The 12263-nt window shown below is 50.7% G+C and overlaps 1 protein-coding gene across 2 annotated transcripts in view; it reads right to left on the bottom strand.

Moving 5' to 3' along the window:
- FAM135B (family with sequence similarity 135 member B) overlaps positions 1-6715 on the bottom strand; it is a 55914-nt gene extending 49199 nt beyond the window's left edge. For both annotated transcript variants that reach the window (XM_029063646.2, XM_039911671.1), the window contains exon 1: positions 6464-6715. The gene's annotated coding sequence lies outside the window, so the exon portion shown is untranslated. The remainder of the gene's footprint in view (positions 1-6463) is intronic.
- Between the last annotated feature and the right edge of the window lie 5548 nt (positions 6716-12263).

Raw genomic sequence — 12263 nt, 5'->3', positions numbered from 1 at the left:
TTCATCGTTCATATATCTGATTACTTATCCTGTTTCATCCTGATATGGGTGATCTACTTCCTGTTATATCCTCCAACTCCCTCTCTTGACAACCACCTCTCCCATTAGATTGTGATCTCCTTGAACGCAGGGCCTGGCTCTTTCCACTGGACATACCAAGCAGTTGGTACGATGTTTCACCCTCAGTTGGCTCTCAGTAAGTACCACCAGTTAATCGATGGATTAGCTGATTGGAAGCCTAGTTCCAGGCACTGTGGGGCGATCAATGACTTGAAGGACCTTTCACTCTAAGGGCGGAGTGGAATCCTGGAAAGCAACAGGGTGCAGCCTAACATGGAGCCCTGGGGAGAGAGTGGTAGACACAAAACGGCAGAAGTCAAACCGGCAGATACTGACTCTTGGGCAACCAAGGGATCCAAGTCAAGAATCACTAATCAGCCTTCCTAGAGGAGCTTCTGGAGGGCAGGTATTGTTTTCTCCCAACCGTAGTATACTCCCTCGTGTGCTTAGTACATTGCAGTACACAGAGTAAGTGCTCAAAAAATATCTCTAATTGATTCAGGCTGAACAACAATGATGTCCAGAAGAAAAGGATGAACTATAAGGGAAGAGCACCTCAGGTGCATTTGCATTCACCTGCCTTTTCCACCAGGCACACTGTATATGCCCATGCCCCTGAACAGATGCTAAAGGCTCTGTGTATTCACCTCCACCCCAAAAAGCTTCATTTTCTCTCTGCCATAATGATGCTATTATGCAAAGCTTTGTTCAGAGTGTTGAAAGTAAAAAAAAATTAAATAAAAACAAAACCTTTGCTCTAGAGCTCATTATTAAATTCCTTTTACAACCATGTTTAAGCATTATTTTTCAACACACATTCTTTCAAGAATAAAAGATCAAATGAACAGAGAGACAGGGCAGTTCGGTGTGCAGTCCTTCACGTGTTTCCTTGGCTGTTGCCTGGACAACACATGCATAAGGCAAAGGACTAGGAGAGTCCAGTCTATAGGCAACTCACAAGGCCTAGAGCCCCTTTCTCCTCCACTACCACCACAACAAGAGTCATCTTAAAATTCTTATTGGCCCAGATGCCTGTCCTCCCTAATTTCAACCAGGAGGCCCTGGTGGGACAGGGACTATATAGTCCCAACTATATTGAAATTACTGCAGTATTTAGCACCATGCCTGGTACATAGATAATGATGATGATAATAATAGAGGCACCCCAGCAAACTTTAACCAATAGGAAGGCACACGGGAAGTGATGTATCCAACAGTTGTACCCCTCTGTCCAGACACTGCTCTCCATTCACTGACCTCCAATCAGGTTGACCTGGGGACTTTAACCCACCAATCCTGTTCCAGGAGTCGTGGCTGAAATTTCTGGCCTCTCCCGGGGATTCGACCTGTCCTGCTGCTGAAACCCCGAGGGCCGTGGGGCAAGGAGGAGAACTAGAATTTGCTTGTGAGCCTTGGTGCTGTCCCAGCCAGCGGGACTGCTAAGGGAGCACCGGCTCCCAGAGGGCTCCCCCAGGCCCTGCCCACGGGGAACCCCACGAACAGCTAGGGGCTGCTCAGCTCCATAGGCTCCCAGGGACTGACAATGAGCCTGGGGAACAATTTAGGGCAAAGGAACAGGAAAAACCTACGAGGCCCTGGGGCCTGCCTATTATTGAGAGAACAATTAACAGCACAACAACAAAGAGCTGGGATTACAGGCTGGAGGACAATTTGGCAATTAAGAAAATTAGAGGTTAGCAAATCGGCCCAGAGGCCGAGGAGCCAATAAAAGGCAGGAGTGAGGAGGGGGGAAGACTTGAGTGTCCTCCTGCTTAAGATCCTGCCCAGAGACAGGAACGGTCCAGGCCTCAGAGATACAGAAAGGATGAGGCACAAGGCATGTGGTGGTGAGCGGGGCTGGAGGTGGCAAATAAGGCTAGTTGGGCCAGAAGAGGGACGAGGTGACTTCACCTCCCATCCTCTTCTTCAGCCTCACTGCATGACTGAGGATTGCCTGTTTCTTGCACTGAAGAAAATTCCTCAGAATGTAATGCAGTAAAAAAGCAGCAGGGGAGGTCCAGGGAGTAAAGGGATCTAAGGTGGATAGGACAGGGATATGGGGATTTGATTGGAAGATGTCAGTTCCAGAGAGATCCTCAAACCACCTGCCCCCAAATCTGCCCACTTCCACTGGTTCAGTGGTTCCTGGGACATGTTTTTCCCAGGACACAAGGTTTCTAGGAACAGCACCCCCAAGGGAACACCCAGGGGAGGAGAGCTCTTATCCAGAAATGTTCCTAACAAGCCAGGCTTCACTGTCCCAGATGGCTCAGATATCCTACTGCCCCGAGGTAGGACTTGCCTCCCCTCCCCTCCTCCTGGACCCTAGATGCTCTCAACCCATGCAAGATGGAGCCAGACAGCTATCATCTGTGGGATTTCTGACTGCCTGAACCGGGCACGAGGAGAGCCCTGAGGCCCATCCCTCAGGCTCCACCATCAAACCACCTTCTTCCTTATCCATTCCATTCCCCCACTAGTTTAGTGGTGGTGTTGATTAAGTCCTTGCTAGGTGCCAAGCATTGTGCTAAACACTGGGGTGGTAGTAGTAATAGTGCTGACTGTGTGCAAAGCATTATACTTAGCCCTGGGAGAGGCTATGCAGGTGGGAATTAGAGTCCTTGTTCCCCTGGTGGCTCACAGTCTAAGAGAAAGGGACAACAGGTATTGAATACCCATTTTACAGATGTGGAAACAGGTCCAGAGAAGTTGTTAATTAAGTCACAGAGCAGGTCAGGGGCCAAGCTGGGACTTGAACCTGGGTTTCCTGAGTCCCCAGCTCCAGGCCTAGTGCCTAAAACAGAAGAGATTGTCTTCATTCTGCTAAAACATTTTCTCCCACAAACCACATTCCCAAGCATAATTTTTTCCCCTGATTGGATGCACATCTCTTCCGGAAGAAGACAGAAAACAGTCAAATATGTAATTCAATTATAAATTTTCTGTATTTCCACTACATTTGGATAGAAAGAAACCACGCAACCACAATCACTATCCCTACACCCGTCTTTCAGCTAAATGATCTAAGAGTTGCCACTGCCTCGGGTGCAGAGCGATCTAGCTGGGCCATTCTGTCTCAGAATCATCCTCATACCAAGAGAGCCATCAGCAGCAGCAGGAATGGCCAGAAGAGAAAGATTTGGTGTCCCTAAGCTGGGGGATGACTTGTGGTGATGTCGACCAGACAAGCCCAGCTCCACTAGTCTCCATGTAATCATTCTCCCCAAGTCGAACCAGCTCCCTCGACTCGTCCCCTCTACAGGGCAGCTGCCACAGCAGCTCCTGTCAGGACAGATAGAGGCAGAAGAAGGACACACTGTTTACTCCCTGACCGAAACCAGGTCCGATCCCACTAAGATAAGGGATCTCAGGAGCAGCGTGTCCCTGGACTGGGAGTAATCAGTTCCTGAAGGAGCAGGGATCACTGTGGGAGGTGAGCACCCCAATGCCAACCCATAGGGTCATGTGCGCAAAGGTCAAAGAGAGATGAGTTGAGGTGGAATCAACTTTCCCCAAATGCAGCTGTTTCTGGGGCCTGGCATTAGACAGATAGTCACCAACAATTAATTGGGATCTGGGCAAATGAATGGAGGAGGAAAGAATACCAGGAACCTCCCCTCCCACAGCCAAACCTCCTTCTTGTCCTTATTCTTATCCACTGTTACCATCCTTCAGGCCTCATGTGCTCCTCCTGTTCCCTCCCCATTAAGCCATCAGCTTGCTGCAGACAGGGACCGCACTCTCTACTTCATCTGACAGTTCCTCCACCCCCAACCCCCACTCCCACCCCCAACCATTGAGTGGAGAGCCCATCAGCAGCTCCCCAATCCACACCATTCACATCTGCTCTCCCACACACACCCCTCATCCCTCACTCTCTTCCTTCCTCCCTACCTAGGCCTTGCTCCTGCCTCCTGTGGCTCAAGGAAGAACAGTGTGGATAGCAGGGGCACCCATGGCCACAGCGCTTTGCTGAGGCATCTGGATGGTGGTAGAGCTGCTCAGCAGCTGTCTACCAGGACTGGAGCCTGTCTCTCTCTCTGGAAGAACAGAGGTCCAGTTATCCTCGGACAGTGCCTTCTGCTCACAAGCCATGATAGCCACACTGCTGGGACAGTTTGAGTGTGTGCGCACACACACACATGTATTGGAGCAGGAGCTGGGGACACCTATAAAGAAGTTCACATTTCAGCTGTATAGTGCTCTGCACAAAGTAAGCACTTAATAAACACCATTGAATAATACTCAGGCAAACCCAGAGACCCACACAGCCCCAGAGACATAGGTGAGTTACTTTGCAAGGTTCTTCTACCACAGGTGTGTGGGCCAGAAGCAGAAATGAGCTTTATAGCATGTGTGTTTCCACCAGAGAAAATCTTGCTGTTCTGATTTGGGAAATTAAAACTGTAAACCCCAGAGCTTTCTAAAATATAAGGAAGAGAAATGCCAAGGCAGATGACTGCCAATCTCTGAATCTAAACTCCCCACTACTCCAAGATAAGGATTGAACAAACCATAAATGTACAGAGAGATTATTGGGGGGTGGGAGGGGTGGTCAATGCAGTCATCACTAAGTTTAAAAGTGACTTTAGCACACTGCCAGTGTTTTCGCCAGAGGGGCTCCATTCTCTGCCTCTGTCGAACCTGCAGTCATGTAATATAGCCAGACCCCCTGAGAAGAAACCTATTTTTAGCTGGACACAAAAACCTGTTTGCTCTATGATTGCATTTTGGGATGAATGGCACCAGGTGGAGAAGACAGAAATGAAACCTGGATGATCTATCATACTGGGAGTGCTTAGCACAGAATAAGTGCTCAATCAGTACCAGTCGTTGATTGAGCTTGTGTTTGGTTTTGCATCTTTTTTCCTGAATAATTTGGAGACACCTGACGTTTGCCCTCTTTCCAGAACAATTTTCAAGAGAAGTGTGACTGATCTGGAGCCCTGGACAGACAGACCCATTCTGCTCCTGTAGCAGCAGCATGCTCCTCACAACCCCCATTTCTCAGGCACTGTCTCCTAAACAACCTGGGCCAATCTTTTCCACCTGTTTATGTGATAAGGGCTAGTCCATGACCCCCATGCACCCTGCAGATTGGACTGAAGAGCTCACTGAAATATCTCCAGCAAATAAAAATCCTCCTCCTCTCCTTCGCTTAAGCCTGGTGGTGTCAGCTAATTCACTCCTGCTTGAGCCCCCACCACCATCCAGAGCAGAGCAGGTGATGGTCCCTTCCCCTCACCTGCCCAAGCTTACATCATCACCCACACTCAGACAGGTCACCAAAAACCTCCGACTGGTCATATTCGCATTTCCGAGCGGCCTCACCTATCAGGCCCAGATTTCACTGAGTTTCCTAGCAGACCCTTGCCTCTGCTCCAGTTCTGCCAGCAATCACGGAGTGTTAAGGTTTCACCCAGAACCCAGGTGTGCTTGTCTATGCTCAGAGGCCACCTTGGCTGCAGCCCCAAAAGCCAGCCGGGGCAGTGTCCCCGGGTGGTGATGAATGTGGACGGGGATGGAGCCCTACTCTACAGCCCCGCTTGTCACTAGGGCTAGGTACAATTCCGGTCGTGCCGGGAATACTGATTTGGGGAGGGGAGGGAAGCTGCTGCTGACGTCGATTTTTCTTTCTGCTGCAAAAAAAATACTAGTTATTCGGGAGGTTCAGCTCTGGGAAGACTGATGCCCCTTGGAGTCGTCACCGAGAAAACAGTTCATTCTTGCCTTCGTCTCGGACCCCGGATATCCCCCGCCCCCATCCCCGACTCGTCAAATACTCACAATTTTTCCATTAGAGCCAAGAACTGCGTGTGGGTTATCTTCCGTGTAAATGTGTGCGGGCGCCTCTGAGTGTGAGAGTGTGAGGGTATGAGTGCTTTAAAGCCCCAGAGCAGTGTGGCAACGAATATATTCGTTCCTCCATCAGACATGCTCTTTGACCTTTCCCCGTCCAAATCCTGTGAAGTTTCTAGCCCTCCCCATCTTTCCCTTCTCCCCCCCACTGCTCGCCTCCAGAACCCGTTCTCCGCATCCATTTCCAACAGGAACAGTCTGGACGGGAGCCTTGGGGGTCTCCGGAGGTCCTTGGAGCTCCGGGAAGAGAATGGTGGTCGTGACTGGGGTCTTGGGGATTGAAAGCGTTGCCAGCAGCAGAGACTACCTCACCTCGTCAGGAAACCCACCAAGGTGACTGCCAGGAGGCTTGGGGGCGGGGGGTACCGGTAGCTGCCAGTGATCTGCGCTTAGAACAGTGCTTTGCACATAGTAAGCGCTTAACAAATACCATCATTATTATTATTATTATCTGGGGGGCTGCCGGAGAGATGGACAAGATCAGGATCCGCGGCGCATCGGAGCAGCGACTGGAAGGCTGAGAACGTCGCCTGCCTTTTCTTACCTGGGATTCGGTCCCTCTGCAGTGCCCCCCCCTTCAGCTCTTTCCGCGACGCTTCCCCTCCCAGGGCTCTCCTCTCTGCCTCCTCTTCCTCCTCCTCCTCCTGCGAGATGCCCGAGGCCGCGGGGGCGGCGGAGCGGGGGCCGGGCCGAGGGGCAGCGGTGGATGGACTGCAGTCTGAGATGCCGCTGTCTCTGGCCCCGGTTAGTGCCAGTGCCAGTGCCAACGCCGCCGCCGCCGCCGCCGCCGCTCCGGGAGAGGGGAGGAGCGATGGGGATGCTGTGGCTGCTGATGCGGTTGTTATGGTTACCGAACTCGGCGGCGGCGGTCCCGCTCAGTGCAACAGCTGCTCCCGCTGCCGCTCCATCTCCACGACCGAACTGAGCTGCAGGCAGCGAAGGACAAAAACAAATCCACCTATCGCCTCCCTCTTCTCCTTCCCCCTCCTCTCCCTCCCTTTCCTCGTCCCCTCCCTCCTCCCTCTCCTCTCCCTCCTCTACTTTCTCTCCTTCCCCACTCCTTCTTCTTCTTCCTTTCTTCCCTCACAGTCCCTCCCTCCCCCCTACTTCGCTGTGCCCAACCCCTGCTGACATCCTCTTCTCTTTGGCTCCGATGTGCCCCCGCTCTGCCCGGCAGACTGCATTTTGGCACGGGGAAAAGCTAAGCACTTAGCAGTGCCCCCATAGCGGTGATCGGGTATGGGACGGGGAAAGGACTGTGAGGGTCCAGAAGAGACCAAGGTCTCAGTCAGGATTCTCATTGTCCCTGGAATTGCCAGAATTTTCCATCCTAAACCATCTGCTCTGGGTTCTGAGCGCTCTCCGTTCCCTCCCCCAGGAGTCCCTCGGAGTTCTGACTACTTGGAGCCCACCCTAGATGGCACGCCTGGACCATGAGAGGCATAAAGAAGCCACTCTGCCTCCGAGTGCTCAGGGTGGCCAAGGGAAGCACATGACCCTGGAGGTGGAATAAATGCAGAGGGGCTTCCTGGAGGAAGAGACTTCTGGTTTAGTTTGTGTGCACCACAGTCCAAACCCCCTGACTACTACTTGAACTGAGTCCCTGGCTGACCTAGACGGGAAGCTGCCACCTCTCCCCCCCTTCCCCCAACCACAGGAACCTGCGGCAGACTGCGGAGAGTCTTCTAGTGGCCCCCTGCTGGGCCATAGCCCTGTCACACAGTGTGGACGGCTCAGATCCCGCAGGTGGGAATCAAGGTCAGAATGTGGACAAAAGGAGACGTCATCCTGGGAGCTGTCAAGGAGGCAGGGGACGTGCTTTTCGCGGAGTTCAGTGCTCACTGAGTTGTCCCCGGGTGTGGCCGTCTGGGCAAGAAAGCAGTGCCCGTGTTCCTCCTATGGCCCTAGAGCTGCATTCCTGCAAGACTCAGGAGCTTTGAATCTGCAAGCCCCAGGTAGTCAAAAATCATGCCACCAAATTTTGCTTCTGTGCAGAATAACGGGTCAAAGAAACATCGTTCAAAAACAATTGAAACAGTCCGTGGCTTCTGTCACCTGGATGAAATTCAAGAAAGTTGAAGAAAGCACAAAAGCTTTCTAAAGCTGGAGCCACTGCCCTGCATTTGATTCTCTGACACTTGTCAGTGAACATGAGCTCCTTGGGGCAAACCAGTGTGAAATACTTAAAATCAGTTTTGAGTAGACAGTGAATTTTCAATACTTGCCATTGCTTTCCTTTGAGATGCCAATGAAGGACTGATATCAGGGGTTCCAGATGATCCAGTCACTTGCCAGAAACAGTCGTCCTAACAGAGTCCCATCTTGGGGTAACCAATTCATGTCCTCATCTGATAACTTTGCCTTCTAATCAAACCACATAATGAAAACATATGTCTTAACAGAAATTACCCTCTTGGCTACCCCTTGGTAAATGAAATCCGTTCCAAAGGTAGTAAGCCATTTTAACCTCAAAATGTATTCAGTTGCTGAGATTCATCATTGTGAACCCCTGGACAGGGGCTCAACCCTGAATTCACTTGTACAAGATTTCTTCCTTCCTCTCTGAATAAGTCAACACCTCATGGACTTAAGTTCCACTCCATCAGGACTCCTGACTTTTGAGGATGGGGTCCTGCCAGGACTGCCTCCCACCCCTCCCACCAGACACCATGAGAACTGAGTCCGTTTCCCCTGCACGTAGAACGTTGGGGCTGGAGACTGGAGCAGCAAGGATTGTCATTTCTGTTTTGGCCTCTTCTTTGCCTGATGTCTTCCCTGTGCAATTGCCCTCCCCACCCCACAGCTACTTTAGTATGGGATTATCCCATGGGCCAGGGTCTGGGTCCAAACCCCCCCTGAGGTGTGAGGGGGTGGTCCCCTGAAAACCTCCCAATAATTGATAGCAGAGTACAGGAAAATCATCTCCAGGGATCATGTACAGCTCAACACAATCCACTGGGGGCCTTTACTGACTTAAAAGGCTGCACTGAGCCTTGGGAGAGCCCAGGAGTACCTCATTACACCATTCATAATGAACCCTTATGGACCCCTCACTCACTCTCTTCAGTGGGTTTGGGCCATGTTAGACTTTCAAAGATTCCACAAGCTTTCCCATGCTTTCCTTTATTTGCCTGTCAAACAAATGTCAAAAAGGAGCCTGTCAAATCAACATCCAAAAATATCTTCACATTCCAGCAGAAACTGGAGACACACTAAGCGGGATTCTCCCTGGTGCCCATCTGAGAATACAATATTTTGACTAGAAATGGCTCAGTGATGGATGAAGAAGAAGGGTTTTGGTGGAGAGATTTTTCAGGTCATACAATGATGGAGAAAGTACTTCCAGGCTGCTTCCCACATGAGAAAAGGATGTGGTGGAGAGGATGAAAAGGGTAAAGAGGAGAGAAAGGAGGGAAAGGGAGGAGAAGAAAGGAGGAAATGGGGGAGGGAGCTCAGCTTTGTGCTAGAAAACAAACCGAGGCTGTATTTTAGTCTTTTGCCATCTGAAATGTTGCCACGTGTTTCCCAGAGCTGCAGGTGTTGCAGGATGGAGTATGATGTTAGAATGCAGTTCAGGAGAATTTCTGGAGATGAATTTCTGGAGATGCATCCATCTGAGAAGTCAGAGACTATGACCCTTGGCCTTCAGCTCACTCCTGGTGACTTGAAGACAAAATTGAGTGAAGGAGAAAGAGAGCCCAGACCCGGATTTTATCTTTCTGCCTACCCCTCCCCTGCCCGGCTCTGAAGGCACCACTGAGACTGCATTTCCCTGTTGTGGTCCCTGAATGGTCGCTGCACTGGGGTCAGGGTGGGATTTAGAGTGGGAGTGCCCAGGAAGACCCCAGAGCGATTCTCAATCTGGGGAGGGAGGGTGGGAGAGGGTCTGCAGGAGTAATACATAGCCTCCTCTGGGGGAGCATTCCAAGACTACAGCCTATTACGTGGCATCCACCCAGCAACAACCTTGAGCATTCGGGGATGCCTGGTCAGTGGCTCTGTTCCAACCTGCTCGGTCCATCCTTGAGACTACAAGCTCATTATGGGCAGGGAACATATATGCTAATTCTGTTGTATTGAACTCTCCCAAGTGCTGAGTAAAGTGCTCTGCACATAGTAAGCATTCAAGAAATACAGCTGATTGCTTGATACAATTATTATCGTGACTCCATTTACTGAGTAGAGGACAGGACAGGGGCGATGGGGGGAGAACCCCCGCAGACCTGAGGGGGGAGGGTCTCAACAGAGAGGGGTCATGCCTGGTGTTGGTGGGAACCCAGCAGAGCGGCAAAATACATTCTGTTGTTCTGGGTGTATATTGACGAGGTGAGGAGGAAAGAGGGTGTGGAAATTAGGGTGGGAGGCAATGGCTTGAGTAATCAGCATGGCCAAGAGGAGAGAGCTTGGGGCTGGGAGGCAGAAGACATGGATTCTAATCCCAGCTCTGTCTCTGCACTGCTGTGTGGCCTTGGGCAAGTCAATCAATCAATCAGTGTTATTTGTTGAGTGCTGCCTGTGTTCAGAACACTGTACTAGACTTCTGGGAGAGGACAATAGAAAAGAATTAGTAGACCCAATTCATGCCGACACAAAGCTTATACCTAGAAGGGAAGACAGACAAAGTAAGTTACAGATATTGACATAAATGCATTGGGTCTAGGGTAGGGAGAATATTAAGGGTCCAGATCTAAATGCAAGTCGAAGAGTTGGATAGGAACCAGCCCCACCACCTTCTGAAAGCAAGTCATCTGTGGAAGTGTTTGGTAGGCTGCTGATTCTGCACAGCTGGGTTTTGCTAAACTCGACCCAGGGTCATCCTCTGGGGCCACAGAAAACTGACAAGCCTCTTGTACGAATGCCGCAGCCTCACGGCGGGACTCACCTGCTGCAGTCCGTGAAGACAAATCTGCCCAGTGCATACATATTACAGTCTTACCACAGGGGCCAGCTGCTGTGACGGGGGAAAGTTGACCAGCCGATTACATCCACACTTCAGCCACACTGCCGTTGGCGTGCACTGTAACCAAGCAAAGCTGACAAGGCCCCTTCTTCTATATTGCATCCACAATGTGATCAAGGCAAGCTGACCTACCTACCGCGTGCATACAGCAGCTTCAATGTGGGGGCCACCCAGGGCAACCAGAGCAGGCTGACATGTCCACTGGATTCACACTGTAACCTCAGGGCAGGGGCCGCATGTCCACTGCATGTACACAGCAATCTCACTGTAGGAGCCACCTGCTGTGACCAGGGCAGGCTGACAACCACCTTCTGATGAAGATTGCTTTTGCCTTTCCCTCAGAGTGCCTTTTCCGTTCAGCAGGGCAATTGGTTGCCACTTCCCATTCCTCCCCCAAAGCAACCCAGCTGTGGCAATCTGAGGAAATTTTAATTCCCACAATTTCCTTAACTCTCCAGGCATTTGGGGGATCAGGAGCCTGAAAAATCCGGGTTCTTCCAGAATATTTTCAGCTGGAATGTTCCTCAAAGAGACAAACAGTTCTCCCACTCCCACTTTGAGAATCATGAGCATTAATAGAATGAGAAATATTTCCTAATATAATTTCTCATTTCATAATTTCCTTCCTCCTCCACTCCCACACACTCAACAGGGTAAGGCATCAGCATGTTGGGAGCGTTGCGGTGGCGCTCCATGACTGACAGCAAGCAGAGATGTGCACGCATGCACACAGGGGTTTTTGGAGAGCAGCCTCCTTGCTCAACTCCAGGACATTGGCTTCACAGCTCTAGAGGTGCTTCATGAGAACCACTAAAGGGTCTTTTGCACACAGAAAACACACCTGTGGAGACCCTGTGGAAGCCACATGTCTCACATACATGGACATACACACACAAGTACATATACATGATACATGAACACAAGTGCACATGCCATAGACATACACACATGTGCATCATAAAAGAACCCCTAGATAAATACCTGCATGTGCAAGAGGGAGTGAGCACACACACACACATGCACGCGCGCACACACATGCGCCCGCGCGTGCACACACACACACATTAAACACATTTACACCCAGCCCTTGTACAGGGACTGGAGATATGCTTTGCTCAGTCTTTGAATGTGAACTACAGAACTGGGTTCCTCGGCTCACTGGGGAGCGTTGACATAATGTTGTGTTTTCCACAGTGTGACCCAAACAGGGTGACAGAGTAACCAAATTTGCTGGCAGAGAAGGAGCAGGGGGGCGGGAAAGCTGTTTGTCCCTAGTTTACATCCAAATCCATTGTCCTTCAGTTTGAGGATCCTGGACAGGAGAGGCAATGTGACCTAACCAATAAAGCATGGGCCTGGGAGTCAAAAGGACTTGGGTTCTAAT

The sequence above is a fragment of the Ornithorhynchus anatinus genome, chromosome 4 (assembly GCF_004115215.2).
Source record: "Ornithorhynchus anatinus isolate Pmale09 chromosome 4, mOrnAna1.pri.v4, whole genome shotgun sequence".
NCBI lineage: Eukaryota > Metazoa > Chordata > Mammalia > Monotremata > Ornithorhynchidae > Ornithorhynchus > Ornithorhynchus anatinus.
The sequence above is the reverse complement of the archived record's forward strand: the minus strand, read 5'-3'. Positions and strand labels throughout refer to the sequence as shown.